This window comes from Geotrypetes seraphini, chromosome 1, assembly GCF_902459505.1.
Source record: "Geotrypetes seraphini chromosome 1, aGeoSer1.1, whole genome shotgun sequence".
Taxonomy (NCBI): Eukaryota; Metazoa; Chordata; class Amphibia; order Gymnophiona; family Dermophiidae; genus Geotrypetes; species Geotrypetes seraphini.
This window is the reverse complement of record NC_047084.1, coordinates 227439157-227458552: the sequence shown is the minus strand read 5'-3', so window position 1 is coordinate 227458552 and position 19396 is coordinate 227439157. Positions and strand designations below refer to the sequence as shown.

The 19396-nt window shown below is 43.1% G+C and overlaps 1 protein-coding gene across 4 annotated transcripts in view; it reads left to right on the top strand.

The window, feature by feature from the left end:
- TBC1D1 (TBC1 domain family member 1) overlaps positions 1 to 19396 on the top strand; it is a 322295-nt gene that overhangs the window by 32886 nt on the left and 270013 nt on the right. The gene's annotated exons all lie outside the window — the stretch shown is intronic.

Sequence of the window (19396 nt, the reverse complement as noted above, 5' to 3'; positions counted from 1 at the left end):
CCATACCTCTAGTTGTTCACTGTCATGAGCAACAACTTCAATGTATTCCTTGCGACCGCGTCAGCTCTCCCACTGACGTCGCTTCCGGGTGCCCACGCATAGGAAGTGACATCAGAGGGAGAGCCGCCGGGGTCGTGAGGAGCATGTTGAAGTTGTTACTCGTGGTGGTGAACAACTAGAGGTGCAGGGGAAAGGGTCTTGTGTGTAGCGGAGAGTGGGGCGTGCCTCACCCTCGCTACGCCACTGACTGCCAGATGGATTTGCATGGCAATTTCATCTTCCTACATTGCCTGCATTAAACAGCCCCCTATCTTGGTCGCTGCACATTCAGCTAGAAGCTTAGCTGCATCTTGGGTGGAGTCCCAGGCTGTCTCACCTGATGAAATCTGTATAGCAGCTACCTGGTCTACTCTCCACACTTTTACGAGATTCTACAGAGTGGATGTGATGGCTCGAGAGGATGCTGCTTTTGGGATCTCGGTACTGCGGGCAGGCTCATCTGTCCCTCCCTAGAAGTTTGCACTATTTTGATACATCAGCTTCAGTACAGAATGGAAGATTAGGTTCTTTCTTTTTTCTGTTATACTGTAAGACATAGGCTTCTGTACGGTTCACCCTGTGCAGATTTTTGATTCACCTGATTTCTGCCTTGGACATGGCCAATGTCTGTCATGAGACTTTTTCTCCTGTCCTTAAGATTCAGAAGTGATAACATACAGGAATTTGAAAGCACCTATTACCTTTACCCTTTGGGGTTTTACAGGTTTTCATAATTGCACCTAGTAGGTTGGTTCTTAGCTACTCATGTGCTTAATTGATCATTGTTAATTGTACTTTTGTCAAAGGTACAGAACAGAATATGGTTTGTCACTGGGGAAGTTCCCCGTGCCCCTCCTTCTCTTTTCTTCTGTTTCAGTGGAGTTCGATTACTTTGGTACTAACTGAAGAGGGAGCTGGAAGTTTTGAATGACATCCTTCTGCAAAGTTTGTGACTAAGGGGAATGAACACATTCAGTACATAATTCTGTGTCTTATGACAGAAAGAAGATTAACAAGGTAAAAACCTAATCTTCTACTAGTTTCCTGGTGACTTCTTTGTGTACGTTTGTCTTGATATGAGGCTCACCGCCAACCCCATTTTTTCTTCTCAAAGAATCCAGAAACCTAAGTTTTATACAGCTATTCAGTATATTGTTTAGCTGTGAAACAAACTGATGGACATAAGATGTTCTTTCTTGCTTAGTAGCAGTAGAAAAAGAAATGCACAAAAATGGTTTCATGTTGTGCAGTTTCAGACTTGTGGGTGTTGACACCGTCAGTAGATGCCGATCTAAATAGAAGAGGAATAGCTGTGTATAAATTGTTTCATGTAGATAGGGCAAACATTTTTCATAGAACTATTTGTTCTTGTTATCTGCCTAGAATCTATTGTGAGAATAGTGTGGAATATAAATAAATAAGAATAGAATAGAATAATAATCTGTGCCAAGAGTGAGAAAACTAGAATATGTTAAATATATTCCTGGCTTGGATGTGTTCCTTTATAGCTTCACAACCACTCCCCTCCCACACACACACACACCATATCCATAGTCACAAATGTAGAGTTCAAAGTCAGGTTATTGAGTTGCATCTTGTTCAGATGTTTGATTGGGGATTGTTCAGTTTTAAGAGGAAATATTGTGAATGGGGGAGGTGAGTCTTGGCACATTGCAATGTTAAACTTTGTTATTGCAGTTCAGTCTTTGCTTAATCTTGTTGGCACTTGTTTCTGTTTTCTTTCTGCAAAAACAATGTCTGCTCGAGACACTTACTCTCCTAAACACTTCTCAGTAAACAGAATTTTAAAGCACACCAATGGTTACATCCTTTTCCTCAGAGCGATCTCCATTAACCACTACCGTCTGTCATCTCCTTGACCTAGCCCGTCACTTTGGGGCCCTTCCCGAGGGCACACAGTTTATTGGACGTCTGTGTGGAACACTGTTGAAGGCTTTGTTAAAATCTAAATACACCACATATAGCGAGCTCCCTCTATCCAATTCTCTGATCACCCAGTCAAAGAAATTGATTAGATTTGTCTGACAAGACCTACCTCTAGTCCACCGGATTCCAGAAACATCACCATTCCCTGTTTTAAGAGTGTTTCCATTAATTTGCTCACCACAGAAGTCAGACTTACTGGCCTATAATTCCCTACTTCTTCTTTACTTCCACTTTTGTGTAGAGGATCGTAAAACATGAGAGAGCGGTACAGTTTAGGGGTGAAGAACATTTGTGCACCAAAGAGGAACGAGGCTTGAGTGTGATTGTACTTAAAAGAGCATTCCTTTTCTCCCTAGTTAAATAGTTTCTTTGGTCTTAGCTTGGTAGATGTCAGTGAAATCTCTGCAAATACTCAAAGGTAACGGGCTCCATCGTTAATTACCATGTAGTTATCACAGCACACTGAAATTTACCCTGGCTGTAGACAGGCTTACTGTCATAAATTCTCTTCAAGGCTGGTATTTCAGTGCATTAGGAGGAAACAAAAAGATCTCATGCCTCAGATAAACATTACAAATACTCTGTTATAATGCCATGAGCAAATCTCTTTTTTTTTTTTTTTTTTTTTTTTTAATTAGCCAAAGACTTCAGTATCTCAGAAATAAAGCCTAATATGGGTGAAATTGCTAAATACTTCCATAACAATCACTGCAACTACTGCTCTGAAAAGAATGGGTGGAATCAAGCTAATGCTCCCACAAGATGTTAGATGGAATTTTGTAGTGGACTTTTAGCAGTATATCAAGAACTGGCCTATTCTGATGGCAGTTTGTGAACAAAATCAAGAGAAAATAGATGGCATTATTATAGTCAAAATCTTCAACATTAGGCTTAAGAGAAATGAAACCCATTTAAGAATATAAGAATAGCCTTACTGGGTCAGACCAATGGTCTATCAAGCCCAGTAGCCCATTCTCACGGTGGCCAATCCAGGTTCCTAGTACTTGGCCAAAACCCAAGGAGTAGCAACATTCCGTGCTACCGATCCAGGGCAAGCAGTGGCTTCCCCCATGCCTTTCTCAATAACAGGCTATGGACTTTTCCTCCTGGAAATTGACCAAACCTTTCTTAAAACCAGTTATGCTATCTGCTTTTTTTGAAGCTTTAACCAAAATACAGAAAAATAGCTGTTTTATTGCTGATGCTATTGAAATTTGGAAGGAGCTGTATGGGCATTTAAAAACAGAACTGTATAATGACATAATTTAATTACAAGCATAGAAAAAACCCAAATCGAACAAGCACCATCTCCAGTTCATTTTCTTGTAAATATTGTCACTTCTACCAGAGTCAAACCTTAAGTGCTGAAAAAGAGGAGTTAGCTATGACATGGGTATCCAGGAATCACCCATCTGTAATGCCAGCTGCAATAAACTTCAGCACTAAGGGGGAACCATTCAAGAAATATATGTTTGCCGATGATGTTTTAAATAAAGTCTCACCAGTGAACTGGTGGAGGTAACTTATTAAGCATTTGAATTTAGAGACAGTTGAAGTAATGATTTCACTTTTAACAGTAGTAGCTGCTTCTGCTGGCATAGAATATTCTCTTCTTTTGGACTCATTCATTCCAAATTGAGAAATTGCTTGGAACCCGATAAAGCAGGAAAGCTTGGTTTTCTTTTCAAGATTATAAAACAAACAAGATGATGAGTGAGTTACAGAAGACATTATGAGTAGTTTAACTTTTTCATGTTTGGACCTGGCTGATAATCTAAGTTGGGTTTAAAAAAAAAAATATTTTGTTTAACCACATCAGTTGACATGGATGTTTAAATAAATGCGAGAATATATATGCTATAATATTATTGGTTTGGTTACGTTAACAATTTAAATAGTTTTAAGTAATGTTTTTCTCCTTTCAATAAAGTACAGTAGAAAAGCTGTTCAAGTATGAATGATTAATTTATGAAACTGAAAACAGTTAACCTTGCAAAAATTTCATATTGTACTTCTAATAGCATAATCAAATCAGTGATTGATTTAATTTATCTATTCATTCAGTTTTAAAGCCCATTCTCCCCAGGAGCCTAGATTAATAGGTTACAAGGAAACGTAACTAACTAAGCTGAAAAGTTATTTTTCAAAAAAACAAAACTTTCATTTGGTTGTAAATATTAAGATTATACCAGCAAATATGAGTTTTTCTGTAGAAAACCATAATTTAAATCAAGTCTTTCTGACTAGTGATTTACATCAATCAAATCCATCCACCCTGATTCTAACAGAAGATGCCTAATAAAAACTGAAGCAACAGCTGCAAACTGATCAACTGAAGCAACAGCTGCAAACAGATCAATTTTGCATCACAGATCTTTATTTTTGATGTTGGGTACAAAATGTATATGCACATCAGCTGCAAAATCCAGTTTTAAACTGCTTTTATTGAAAATCTTTTTTCATAAGGCAGCATCCAGTGAGAAAGTCTTTTCTTCCTTGCCTGTATTTTACCAAATGTCAAAAGTAATTTAGCCTGTCTGAAGAGCACATCATCTGTGTTAAGCCTAACTTTTTCATGGTTTAGCAACCTATGAGATATTGCACTAGCAGTTTTTAGCACAAAGAGCCATGCTGAATGGCCCACGCTACTCCCGACGCTCATAGGAAATGGTTGCCTTGAGCTCCCGTCCTAGTCTCAAGAGACTACGGGAGCTCAAGGCAGCCATTTCCTGTGAGCGATCTGCATTGGGCAGGAGTGTGGGAAGATCGTTCCTGCCCCGAAAACCTACTAGACCACAAGGTAAGGCTTAAGGTGGAGCTTACAGGGCTTAAAATAGCTGGGGAGAAGCAGGGGTTAGGGGCAGAACCGGTTCAAATATTATTTGCGTTTTTTTAATATTCGTGGGCCGGCTCTGCCCCTAACCCCCGTGGATACGGAGGGAGAAGTGTACTCATATCTTGGACACTTTGGCCCTGATTCTCTAAAAGTGCGTCCCGATTTTAAGCAGCTGTAGGCGTCCTACAGCTGTCTAATCAGCCAATCAGGATGCACGTTTAAAAAAAAAAAATGCTCCCCAGGCAGGCCGCCTATATTGAAGGCGAGGCCCGCAAGACACCTAGGCCCAGATTCTGTATAGGACGCCCGGGAGAGGCGTCCTATTCAGAATCGGCCTAAACTAAACCCCGATTCTGTAACCGGCGTCCATGTTACAGACGCGGGTTAGAGAATCGGGTTAGATTAGACACGGCCCGCTACACTTATCGCGGCAAGGGATCTCTCTGCCGTTATAAGTATAGCGGGCCGTGGCCCCCTGACCGATCACTGGCAGGAGGGTGCCCAAACCCTCCTGCCCGAAGATGCCCCCCCCTCCCCGACACTACCGACCGCCCCCCCCCCCCCGACACTACCGATCGCCCCCCCCCGACAATATCGGTCGCTGGCAGGAGGGTGCCCAATCCCTCCTGCCCGAAGACGCACCCCCCCCGGCGCTAACAACCCCCACTCCACCAAACCTGTTCTTACAGATGGGTCTTGCACGTCAAGCAAGCAGGCACGCCTCGTCGAAATGAGGCGGGCCCGCCCCTTCCCCGCCCATCCCACCGAAGCCTAAGGCCTGATTGGCCCAGGCTCTAGAAGCCTGGACCAATCAGGCCTTAGGAATAGCGGGTCCGCCCATCCCTACTAAGTCTAAGGTCTGATTGGCCAATCAGGTCTTAGATTAAGTGGGGATGGGCGGACCCGCTATGCCTAAGGCCTGATTGGTCCAGGCTTCTAGAGCCTGGGCCAATCAGGCCTTAGACTTCGGCGGGATGGGCCGGGAAAGGGCGGGCCCGCCTCATTTCGACGAGGCGTGCCTGCTTGCTCGACGTACAAGACCCATCTGTAAGAACAGGTTTGGTGGAGTGGGAGTTGTTAGCGTCGGGGGGGGGTGCGTCTTCGGGCAGGAGGGATTGGGCACCCTCCTGCCAGCGACCGATATTGTCGGGGGGGGGCGATCGGTAGTGTCGGGGAGGGGGGTGCGTCTTCGGGCAGGAGGGTTTGGGCACCCTCCTGCCAGTGATCGGTCAGGGGCCACGGCCCGCTATACTTATAGCGGCAGAGAGATCCCTTGCCGCGATAAGTATAGCGGCCGCGTCTACTTACAATGTAGACTAGCATTTTGCAATGTAGACCAGCATTTTTAAGCTTCTCATCTACTAGGGAGACGCGTAGGGCCGCCTAGGTTCAGCCTAAGGCCCGCCTAAGGCCCTTAGACGAGCTTAGGCATCTTGCGGGTCTCCCTAGGCTCCCGGAGGCGCCTTCAGGCCTGCCTGGGGAGCATTTTTTTTTTAAAAAACGTGCATCCCGATTGGCTGATTAGACAGCTGTAGGACGTCTACAGCTGCCTAAAATCGGGACGCACTTTTAGAGAATCAGGGCCTTTGTCCTTAAATCTCACTCTTTAAAGTACTCCACTCTTGGAATCTCTGGTTTGTACCAGAGGTAGTTAAAATGACTTTCCCAGCTTCCTTGGTTCTTAACCCTCTGTTGCGGCGTTGCCAAGTTTCTCAGTTTCAGGAAATAGACTATTTGGCCAGTCCTGTTTTTTGAACTTGTATCCCAATTCAGTATTCTATATGTAGTCCTTGATACCACCAATTGAAATTAACACTTCAGGTCCTATAATGTACAAGGACTGGCTCAGAATTTCCTTCCTGGAACTGAGTAACTTGGTAGCTTTCCACCTCTACCCATTAAGCACCTCCATTCAAAGCATGTGCTTGCATCGACCCCATGCTCGCTCACTAATTAGGCTTTCATATCCACAATTAGGCTATGTACTTTTCCCTGCTACTTTCAGAGGTGAAATGATGGTAGGGGAGGGGCCCCTGGTAGGAGGACCCACAAATATGTTTGCTTAGTGCTCATAGTGTTAATCCAGCCATTTGATGTATGTTAAGTCTCATTTTATAATAGCAGTGGAATAATTTCTGTGAAAGAAAGTAATTGATAAAATGTGTGTAGCAGCAAGATTAAATATGAAAACACTAGATCCTTCTCCTCTTGACATCTTTCTTTTGGATTTTTATCCCTTTTGTTGTTTTGGATTTCAGCACTTTACGAAGTTTGTGTGAGTACTTAGCTTTCAGCTTGTGGGGATGTATGTGCCAAGTATTGGACGTTCTAACAAACAATGAATTTCAGTGCCTTTCCTCTGCATTTAATCACTAATGCATCTAGTTTGTTGGAGTAATTAACTTTCTTTTTTCCCCTTCCCCTGCAAAATTAGATATAGTAATGGTGTAAAAGCTTCAAAGTATTGAGAGGAACAAACAAATTTGCTTGTAGATGATGACTTCCTCAGATGAAATGCTGCTTTGTCTTTTGCCGAAGACTGGTGGCCTGCCATTATACATTCTACTTCTGGATGTTCTGATTGCTCTCTGAACTCTGTGGTAGTTTAGAGCAACAGATCTTTCCTCCAGCTGTCTGCCAAGGAGCTCGCAGCCTGATCTCTGTTGTGTCCTGCCTTTGCTGAAGTAGGAAATTGGCATCAGAAGGGGACAGGACAAGCAGAGAATAGGCCGTGAGCTTGGCTGCAGACAGCTGGTGGGAAGTGCTGGTCCCCTCCCAATTGCACTGGGCCCTTGGGGACTGCCCGGTTGTCTGTATGGTCAGTCTGCCCCTGGCTCTTAATTTGATCTATAAAATCTAGACCCCATGTTATACAGTTTGATATATTATAGTCAAAGGTAGGATTCCCCTCCCCTTTTTAAAAATTGTATATTATACCATATATCTGATATAATGTGGATTCATGTATAACATGGTCAAATATCTTAGACTACCAATGTCTGTGTTGTGTACTAATACCAGATTGGCCCACTCAGTCTGCCCAGTTGAGATATGAACATTTTTTAAGCTAAAAATATAAATTCCCTTATGCAACTAATGGAAGTTTCCATAACATAAATCTTTATTTATATACTGCGAGTGCCTTTCGGTTCAAGGCAGTTTATATAAAAATGGCTGAGAAGAGTCGGTGAGCTACATTAAAGGAGAAGAGAACTGAGAGACTGGAGGATCGCAGAGAGGGAATTAAGAGGACCTAACTGAGAAGGGAGGTTAATAAGTAAGGGAGTTCATAGTCTGAGAATAGCAACATGGAGTCGGATCAATAGTGTTGGCAAAGTTTTTCTGGGGATTTTCAAGCCAAGTACCCCCTAAGCCTAACAAATACCAACCAAGTACACCCGCCCAAACTCCACCCCCATAATAATAGTACTAATTGTAATACCATTTCTTCTATTTATTTTTATAAACAACCAATCTCAGCCAAGGTCTTGGTTTTTTATAAACCTTTTCCATTTATTTTTAATATACAAACTACTGTATAACCTTATTAACAATACAGAATGGTAACCACAAAATTAAACTACATATCAAAAACAGTTATGTTTCACTCCCATAAAGTAAACTGTCTGGCCTCTTATCAGCTGGTCTCTTATCAGCAGGTATGTTCTTACTGATCATAGCGACTAGTCAGATTCCTTTTTTTTAATTTCCCAGAGAAATTAAAGATAACTTGGTCGGTCACTATGGGCAATTTCTCTCGCACACATCTCCCTCCCCCTTCCAGTGATTTGACATTCTGCTCCTTTCTGGACCCCCTCCCAGTCCAATATTTCTCCCTCTTTTCCCTCCACCAATCCAATGCAACATGTGCATGCTTCCTCTACTCTGGACCTCATTCCCCTCCCCAACCAACATCCAGGATGAATCTCTCCCACCTCCTCTACTGCCACATCCACATCCCTCTCTCATCCCCTGAATCATGTGCTGCATTTTTCACCACTGCCTATCAGCCCCATATGCCCATTCATATCACCCCTCTCCAGCATCATGCCATATTGAGAAACACTGGTCTAGAACTGAAAAGCAAGAAAGCAGAAGACACTAGGTGGACAGTTAGACAAAAATGTTTCTTGTCTGCATTGTTTTTGACTTTTCCATCAGTATGTCCAATATTCCCCCACCTTGCATCCCCTCTGTTCCCTCTCCCCATCATATCCAATGCAATAAATAATCTCATCCTTCTCCCCCTCCCCCTCCCTGCCTTCCAGCATTTGTCCCCCTTACTTGTTGAACTGCACTGCTCCTTTGGTCCTCGGCTCCCAGCAGCACTCCCCGCAATGGATGGTGGAAGCAGCTACCCACACGTTGCACGTGGCTGACCTACAAGCCTCCCTCTGACATCAACTGATGTTGGAGGGAAGGCTTCTGTGTCAGCCACTTAATGCAGTTCCTGAATCGCTGCATGCACTGCCCACTGCAAGGAGCGCTGCTGAAGGCTGAAAACCAAAAGAGAGTGCGGCTCCAAGGTTGTCACACTGTGTCAACTTCGGGGTGGGGACGGGGTGGCATGGCAAAACAGAGATCGGGGCAATATTGCGAGATCCCGGGTGGCGGTGAAAGCGATGGACACAGCTATGGACGGGCGGAAATTGGCGGACAGGCTTGTATCTCCAACAAGTGGCCTGCGTACCCCTTAGGGTATGCATACTGCGCGTTGAGAAATACTGTCTTAGACCATGGAATGATTTTCCAAGACTGCTCAGCAGAGATGGTGTCCATCTATCAAAGAAGGGACAAAATATCTCTAGTAACAGTTTGACTAATGTACTGAAGAGGGCTTTAAGCTGGCTATAATCTATTCATGAGGGATAGGTTAGGTAAAAAGGGTGGAGGAGTGGTGTTATATGTTAAGAATAATATTTAAGTGACAGAATTGCGAGATGTAAAGAAGAAGCATTGTGGGTTAATCTGGAAAGAGGGAATGGAAAATGTATTTACATTGGTGAGATATACAGGCCTCCTTCACAGTCAGAAGAAATGAACAAAGATTTAATTGAAAACATTCACAAGATAGTTAGGAAAAGGGAAGTACTACTGGCAGGTGATTTTAATATGTGGGATGTTGATTGGGCCGTCCCAGCTGCAGGATCATCTAGAAGCAAGGAGATCTTGGATTCGCTACAGGAAGTATTTTTCTGGCAATGAGTAATGGAACCCACGCAGGATAGAACTACTTGGGACTTGGTGCTTACAAACAGGGAAGTGTTCCTAAGGTTACAGAACAAAAATAGAGAGGCAGGAGAGATGCCCATTCCCTCCAGCCACCGGATAAACCTACCCTCCCCCGGAACTGACTCCCTCATGCCAGGACACCCCCTCCCCTTCCACACCCCCTGTACTTTGCAAAAAATCAGCAGGAGGGATGGCCATGGCGCCCCCCAAACCCCCTGAAACATCCCCATAACTATGTGAAGATCGTAGGAGGGATACCCAGACCCCAGGCCCACCTCCAAAATGGCAGGCCTTCCCCTTCCCAGTGCCATATTGGCTCAGATGCTTAAGGCCCCTCCCAGGGGGCGTCTGAGCCAATCAAGGCCTTAGGCCTCCTGCTCTGTACATCCTGGGATATACTAGGGGGTGCCTAAGGCCCTAATTGGCTCAGATGCCCAAGACCTCTCCCTGTGCATCCCAGGATACACTGGGAAGGGGAAGGCCCACCATTTTGGAACTGTGGGCAGGAGGGATTGAGCATCACTCCTGCTGTCTTCTTCATGTAGAGGTGTGGGGGTGGTTCAGAGAGGCTGGAGTACATCCGGTGGCAAAAGGGAGTGGGCATCCCTCCTTTTTTTTTTTGCAAAGTGCAGGGAGTAGGGGAGGGGAAAGAGTGTCAGTTCTGTGGGAGGTAGCCTCCGGTGGCAGGAGGGAGTGGGCATCCCCCCTTCCAATTTCTTTTTCCAATGGGGGTGTTGAAGGAGAGACAGTTCACGGCATTGGGGGGAGGAGGGGTTCGCACTGGCAGGTAGGCATCCCTCCTACCTCTATTTTTGTTCTGAGTTGGGAGGGGGGGGTGACTGAACTTTTTTTATAGGGCAGATATTGTGTGTTAAGCACACACATCTGTGTCCATTGAAAAAACATGGCAGACCTGCAAGTATTTTCAGGTTGGTATTGATGATTGCTTAAGGCTTTGAAATGTTAGGCCATTGATCGGATGGCTCGTTCTAAAATTTATTACTTCATTTTAATAGTAATGAGGTCATTTGAATGCCAGAATCGGAGAATGTACAAACGCATGGAAAACCAAAAGGTGAGCTGTTTTGATCAGTCGCTAAACCAGTCAGCAGGTAGCGGGCTTCACATCTAATCTCCTGCAGTCATTCAAAGTTAGCTTTGGAGAATTTCGTGAGCGCGCTCGTCTTTTTAAGTTCATCACCCATCCACACAAGTGTGCAGTGGACAGCGCCGACCTGAGTTACATCCCTGGTGTCTCCGTCAGAGATTTTGCTCCAAGCTGCTGACCTGAAGGCCTCAGACATGTGGGTGAATAAGTTCAAGTCACTGAATGAAGATTTGGAATGACTTGCACGACAGCAAGCAGAGTTGGCGAGCAAACACAAGTGGGGAGAAATGAAAAAAACTTCAACCCGCAGACCAGCTGATTTTCAAAACTTGGAACGCGCTTCCCGTCACATACCACACACTGCAGCGTGTGAGTATTGCTGTACTGACAATGTTTGGCTCTACGTATGCATGTAAGTAGGCTTTCACACATCTAAAGAACATTAAGACCAACCTACGATCACGTTTAACGTATGGAAGTCTCAATGCCTGCATGAAACTTAACCTCACCACGTATCAATCAGACTACAAAGCCATCAGCAAAACCATGCAGCACCAGAAGTCGCATTAATGGTAAGAATTACTTTAGTCATCATTGGTTAGCAGCAGCATAACGACGTTATTAAAAAGAATTCAGATACTTATTGTACTTTAAAAGTGTTGGTCTTACATAAAATGCACACATTTACTTGTATTTAGTTTTAAACATATGTCGTGTTTATGGCTCTCTCAGCCAAAAAGGTTCCTGACCCCTGGTTTAGTGCATCTAGGCCTTAGATCCTTTTTCTGGGCAGTGACTCTTAGTGTAAAACCCTGCATTATATAGCTATAGTTCAGGTTCCTTTTTCCCACATGCATTACTTTGCACTTGCTCACATTTGATGTAGGATGGGTTGGGGAGGAAATCAATGGGAACTCCATTAAGTTGGAACATGAGTATGTTACTGGCCAGACTTTATGGTAGATATCCTGCAGACAGGATGGTTGGATAGGCTGGATGACGACTTCAGCATTTAGAACCTTGGACAATATCAGGTTGACTTTATAGTCTACGACCCAGAAATATCAACGAGACAAGTTAATTTAATCATGTTTGGGCAGACTGGATGAACCGTTCAGGTCTTTATCTGTCATCATTTACTATGTTACTATGTTGCATTAAATGTCATCTGCTATTTTGATGTCCAGTTTCACAAGGTTGTCTTGCAATTTTTTACAATCCTCCTTCAATTTAACCACTTTGAACAACTTTGTATCACCAGTAAATTTAATTATTTCATTAGTTATTTCCAGCTCTAGGTCATTGATAAATATGTTAAAAAGCAGTGGCCCCCGCAAGACTCTTGGGGAACCCCACTATTTACCCTTCTCCATTGAGAATATTGACCATTTAATCATACTCCCTTTTGTTTTTTTCTTTTAATGTTGTTCTTAATCTTATTTCCTATCCCATGACTTTCTAATTTTCTCAGGAGTCTTTCATGAGGTACTTTGTCAAACACCTTTTGAAAATCCAGATGTGCCAGCTCACCTTCAGCCACATGTTTAGGCACCCCTTCAAAGAAATATAGTAGATTGGTGAGGCAAGATTTTTAAGAGAGGCAGCATTGCACAAAAATTTGGTGGTTTACAATTTATTTTGTGATTCTTGCCTTGGCTGCGGAATAATAAGCCCCTTTCATTTTTCATCATGCATTCTACTCTAAACCTAACTATATGAGGGGTGCTAGAAAGTTCCCAGCCCAACCAACTTCCTAAATTCTGAGCGATATTTTGCCAATGTAGCTGAAGAGAGTACTATTTTATCTTTATAGTTACTGATAGGATAATAATAATAATAAGTTTATATACCGCAGGACCGTGAAGTTCTATGTGGTTTACAATGATTAAAGGTGTTACAGATTGAATAGAATAAACATAGTTCAGAGTTAGAGAATAGCAGTTCTAAAGATCATTTGTTGGGACTAAGATTGTATAGGTCAGTTACCTAAGTACTTCAGGAACAGATGTGTTTTTAGGCTTTTTCTGAATTCCCTATAAGTAGTGGGCCCAAGCAGTTGTTCCAGATCTTTAGCCTATAATGCTGCTTGATGTGAGAAAAGATGTTGGTGATGACTTTTAAATTTACAACCTCTAACCGGTGGAGAAACAAAGTTTGGATGTGAGCTTCTCCTATGTCTGTTGGTTGTGAAGGAGAAAAGGTCTATTATATATTTAGGGGCTAAGCCGTAAAGTACCTTGAAGCAAAAACAACCAAACTTGAATTTCACACGTGTCTCCATCAGCAGCCAGTGTAGAAGTCGATAGGAAGGTGTTACATGATCAAACTTCTGCAGTCCACAGAGTAGCCTAACCGCTGCATTTTGTATCAGTTTCAATCACCGCATATTTTTCTGGGAGAGTGCCAAGTAGGCAATGTTACAATAGTCAAGTTGACTTAGTATTAGGGATTATACTAGAATTCTAAATGATGAGACATCAAAATAAGCTTTGATGGATCGAAGCTTCCAGAGGGTGAGAAAGATCTTTCTAATCAAGGAGTCTACCTGGTCTTTCATGGTCAGATTCTGGTCCAGTGTTACTCCCAATACCTTCATTGTGGGTTGAATGGGATAACTAAGGTTATTGATGCACACTGACAATTTAGTATCAGGTAGGTGTGGCGATGCTATAAAAAATTTTGTTTTCTCTGAGTTTAGCTTCAGTTTGAATTCAGCCATCCTTTGCTCCATCCGATTTAATACTTCTGTTGCTTTGGGGTGACTTCTGAGATAGAGGTAGTAAATGGGATAATTATCATGAAGTCATCAGCGTAGCTGAATAGTTTAATCCCCAGCTGGGACAATTGTGCACCCAATGAGGACATGTAAACATTGAAGAGCAGAGGGGATAGTGGTGACCCTTGTGGTACGCCAGATGGATTGCTCCCTGTATCAGAGAGATCATAATTAAAATGGACTTGGTAGGTGCGGGATATAAGGAAACCTTGAAACCAGTTTAATCCCGCACCTACCAAGTCCGTTTTAATTATGATCTCTCTGATACAAGGAGCAATCCAACTGGTGTACCACAAGGGTCACCACTATCCCCTCTGCTCTTCAATGTTTACATGTCCTCATTGGGTGCGCAATTGTCCCAGCTGGGGATTAAACTATTCAGCTAAGCTGATGACTTCACGATAATTATCCCATTTACTACCTCTATCTCAGAAGTCACCCCCAAAGCAACAGAAGTATTAAATCGGATGGAGCAATGGATGACTGAATTCAAACTGAAGCTAGGATAGGTGAGCTGATGCTACTTTTCAGTCCACTGATAGCTCAAAGGCAGTTATAATTAGTCTCTAGGCTTGTGTCATAGATAAGATGACCAAGTAGCTTTGTATTTTTATTCTTCCAGAAATGGTAGATCCAATCTTGGATTTACCCACATTTCATTAATGAACATATACTCCTGCCTTTCTTAGGGGTCTTAGATCTACAGGTCCATACACACTATAATTAAAACTAGGACTAGGAAATAGAGCCAGTCATTCACCTTAATTGTACTTACTCTGGTAAGAGACCTCATTGTGATTAATATAATCTATCTAGCTGCTGATAAATACTGTAGGATAGCAGCATAAATCATGATCACAACATCAAAGTTCTTAAAGTACGCATAAGGAAAAAAATGAGAATTTGTTTAATTTAAACAGAATAAATATTCTTTTTTTAAGTGTTTCTTTATAGCCAGAATTAAGGCAGAGGTTCCACTAAGCAAGGCACAATGGTGTAAAATATTTCCGGACTGATGTTAACCTTAATGACCTTGTTTAACAAATTGTTTGTTTGTTTCCTTTCTGTTTCCCTATACTTCCTCTTTCATGCAGACAAACCTAACTATGTGAGCACTTGCTAACTGGGTTTTTTAGAATATCAACGTCCTTGGTAAAAATAAATTAATAAAAGGAAAAGTCAACAGTAGATATGGTTTATTTGGATATATGAAGTGAGCTGATTGATATGCAGTAAATGGTCTGTTTGGGTCTTAGTAAGACTTTTGTAGCATGTCTGCATAGAAAGCTGTTGGGGAAACTAGCCAGAAGACTGAGGGTCAGATTCTCTAAGCTCTGACGTCATGGTAAAAAAAATACCATGGTGGGAGTGATTTTTGTTTTACTGACGATTCTCAGCACAATAGCATGCAAATTATATGCATTCTGTGTGTGCAGAAAACCACCGGTAAAGTGGGATGTGGGAGAAACTCTGCTCAGAAGAAAAACAACTTTCACAGCTTCTCTGCCCACCTGCCTGCCTGCCTACCTGCCAAAAAAAAAAAAAAAGCAGGCCCTGGTTTCCATTTCTGTACCAGCAAGCATGGAGAGCAGGGGCTGCTTTTTTTAATGGGTATTAGGAGCCTAGGCCAATCAGGGCCGTAGGCCCTTCCCCAATGCATCTCATGATGCATCGGGAAGGGGAAGGCCTGCGATTTTGAAGAAGCAGGCCTGCTGGTGGGAGTGAGTGAGCATCCCTCCTGCAAGACTTCTAAAAAAGGTACCGTGTGTGTGTGTGGAAGGGGGATCAAAGGGGAGGACGGCTCACTAGATTACATTTAGCTTTGTGTGGTGGGTGGCTGTTGGGGAGGGAGCTTGCTGCCGGGGGGGGTACAGGGGGGTCATAGGGTGGATGGCTCACTAGACCCCCAGGCTTGGTGTATGCGTGTGTGTGGGAGCTTGCTGTCAGGAAGGGAGACTCCAAACCTGCGGCAGAAGGGAGTGGGAATCCCTCCTGCTTATCTTCCACATTGGGGGATGGGGGAGGGCACCAGACTACCAGGCTTTTTTTTTGGACTCCATTTAAGAGGAATTGGGGCTATTGTTGGTGGTAGGTCTGAGCTGCTTTATTTTCCTGTCAGTGCCTGAGCGAGCACTGACAAGAAAGTAAGGCTATGACAGCTCAGACCCTGTCGGTAAATATCAGCCCCAATTCCTCGGAAATGGAGGGGCGTTCCTTTTTGAGAATTGCTTGGAAAGGTCATTTTACTATTAATGATCTTGCTATACTGCAGTTTTAATATTAATGACCTCAATGCATTATGTTTGCATAGTACAGTCAGAGGCTGCTAGAAAGCACAGAAAAGACCACGGTGAGGTGTTTTAATAATCGGGCAGTAAATACATGCATTTAGCAATGGTTTAGTGCCATCATTAAATGCATGGTGACATTAGAGACTCTGGCTTCGAGTGGTGATTCACCTGATCCTTTTTGAGTCAAGGGAAAATTAGTGAGGTGCCACAAGGCTGGTCCTTTTCATTAGTGTCAACCTACCAGGGGAATAGTTCAAATAAAAGATGATTTGAAATGATTGGAAGAATGGTCAACAGATTTGTAATTGTGTGTTCAAGACAAAAGAGCAAAGCAAAACAGAATGTATTTCATTTGTGGAAATCCAAATGCTGCACTCTGTTTGGGAAGGAAGGAACTGGCATTTGTTAAATGAGAAAGAGACCAGATATTTATATCATCTTTTGTCATCAGTCAATTTGCCAAATATGACAAAGCAGTGGCTAATGGTATATTAAGAGGCACCACCTGTATTGCTAGCATGATAAATAAATTACTTTCAAAACTATTTTTAAATTTCCAAAGTCACATATTTGGATATTATTAAAAATCATGTTTTTTTAAAATTTATCCTTTTATATTTTCTCTCACATTATACTGTGTTGATACTCTGTTTTTTATCCAATTCACTTTTCATTTTATGACCATCCTCTTCCCCAAACCCAGTCTTCCTCTAGCAGGCCTTGTTTCTTCCACTTTCCATTTTTCTTTTCAGTCTATCCCTTTTATTGTGCTTTTCATACTTTTGACCTTTTAACCTTTTTTGAAGCTGCATTTAAGTCCTAACCCAACCAAGTTGTAGAGCACCTATATCTGTTTGTCATTCTCTTTATAGTCCCCTACCCTATCCACCTCATCATTCCCTTGTAATCCCCTTCCAGAGCAGCATGTATAGAGTCATCCTTTTAGTCAAGTGCATCTTTCACAATTAGATTATAAGCTCTTTTGAGCAGGAACTGTCTTGGGTGTTTAATGTAAAACGCTGTGGTAGCGCTTTAGAAATAATAAATAGTACTGTGTTTCCCCCCAAATAGGCCCAAGCATGAGTTTCGGGGTAGGTCTTAATATAAGCCCTAACCCAAAATAAGCCCTAGTCGCCGGCAGCGGCGCTTCCCACTGTGCCCCCCCCCCCCGACACCCCACTTGCGCAGCTGAACCCCCGCAGACATTTCCATCTCTCCCTCCCATTAGAATGCCACCGACTGCAAGACTGATAAACATTGCAAAAGGCAGCATCAGCAAAAATCTAATCAGGCTGCTTCACGGCCTTCTCTTCTCCCGGGCGTTCCATGTGCCACATTGCTGATGACATCATCAGTGATGGCAGCAGAGGAACACCCGGTAGGGAGAAGAGAAGGCTGCGAAGCAGCCTGATTAGATTTTTTGTGCCGATGCTGCCGTTTGCAAGGTATATTGGTGTCATGGTCGGTGGCGTTCTAATGAGAGGGAGAGATGGAAGTATCAAGGGGTTCGACTGTGCAAGGGGGGATAGAAAGATGCTTCATGGGGGGGATGGGAGGAAGGGAGGGATTGTGAAGGATTCTGCTGCACAAGGGATAGGATGGGAGGGAGGGAAATGCACAAGGGGATGGGTGAGAGGGGAGGAAATATGATGCATATGGGTGGGGGAAAGGAAAGAGGAAGAATTGGGGTGGAGGAGAGAAAGGGAGAGATGATAATTGTGTATGAAAAAACAGATCTACCCCGAAAATAAGACCTAGTGTGTTTTTTGGGCCCAAAATTAATATAAGACAGTGTCTTATTTTCGGGGAAACACGGTAGTGGTGGTAGTTTTCCATTTACTGCTTCCATTGGCCCACCCCTTCCCAGTCCTAAGTTTTTTCCTTCCAGCTCTGTGTCTCTTGTCCCTTCTGATTATCTCTTTTCCTTTTATATCCCATCCCCTCATTTTCCTGCTTTTCCACTGCAATCTTTAGCAAGTTGTTTTGCCTTCTATTGCTACAGGTACCAACATGGATTGCAAGTTGGTTTCTTTCCCTAGAGTAGGGACTAGAGAATGACACAGTGACAAAATTCATCACCGTTCCTGTCCCCGCGGATAACCACGAGAATCCATCCCGTGTCATTCTTTAGTGTCTGTCTCAACCTCAGTCCTTTTACACCAGCATTCTTTAGGGCAAGGCTTGAGGGTCAGTAACTGTGCCCATTCATACTCTGATTGTTCCCTCTCTCCTTAAAGAGTGACATGGAGATGTTTTCCTGCAGTTATCCGTGGGGACGGGAACGGTGATGAATTTTGTCACCATATCATTCTCTAGTAGGGACCTACTGTATTTGAATTATATGTTGAACACAGACTTGGAAAGGCGAGTAATTTAAAACCCCAAATCCATTTCTTCTGATATCTCTCTCATATCTAATGACTCCCTTCTCTTATCTGTTGCTTCCTTGTCTTTATCTTCCCCTCATATTTCATGTGCTAGCCTGTTCTTTCTTTCTTTCATGGCTGTATGCCACTTTCTCCCTCTCTTCCTTGTGATTATCATGTGCCCTGTCTCCCTTCTGTCCATCGTTTTCTTCTCTTCCCTGGTCCTTCTTTCTGTCAGGTTGTCCAGTTTGTAGCAGAAACCCTTCTTGTACTTCTTTGTAAAGACTATCTTAATTTTGCACACCAGGTCTGGGAATACTGTAAGGCTGCAGAAGATGGGGAACTGGAGACTTTCAGAAGCAGTCCCAAGTTGTGCAAAATGCTTTGTGGGAGGCAATGAGTGGTGGTGGTTCTGAGAAGGACCTTTTTATTTCAGTTATTTGAAACTGAGGCTTTTTGAGAAATTTTCAAAAGCCTAGCAAGTGTCTGCTGTTAGGTAACTAGCTCAGTTTTGGGGTTTTTTTATTAGGCCTTCAGAATTAGGATTTTAAATTTGGCCCTGTGGAGAACTGGAAGCCAGCATAGAGTAAAATTGGTATAATGTGGTCCTGTTTTTTGCTGTACTCTTAGCAATATGGTGGGTTTTCTGAATTGACCAAAGCTGATATAAATTTTCACTGTCAATCCATTACTGCTGTTCGCTGTATACTACTCCTCTGCCCCCCCCCCCTCCTTTCAAGAAACTGTTGCCATGTTCTCACAAGCCATTTGGCACATCTGATAGCACATACCCTGGTCAAC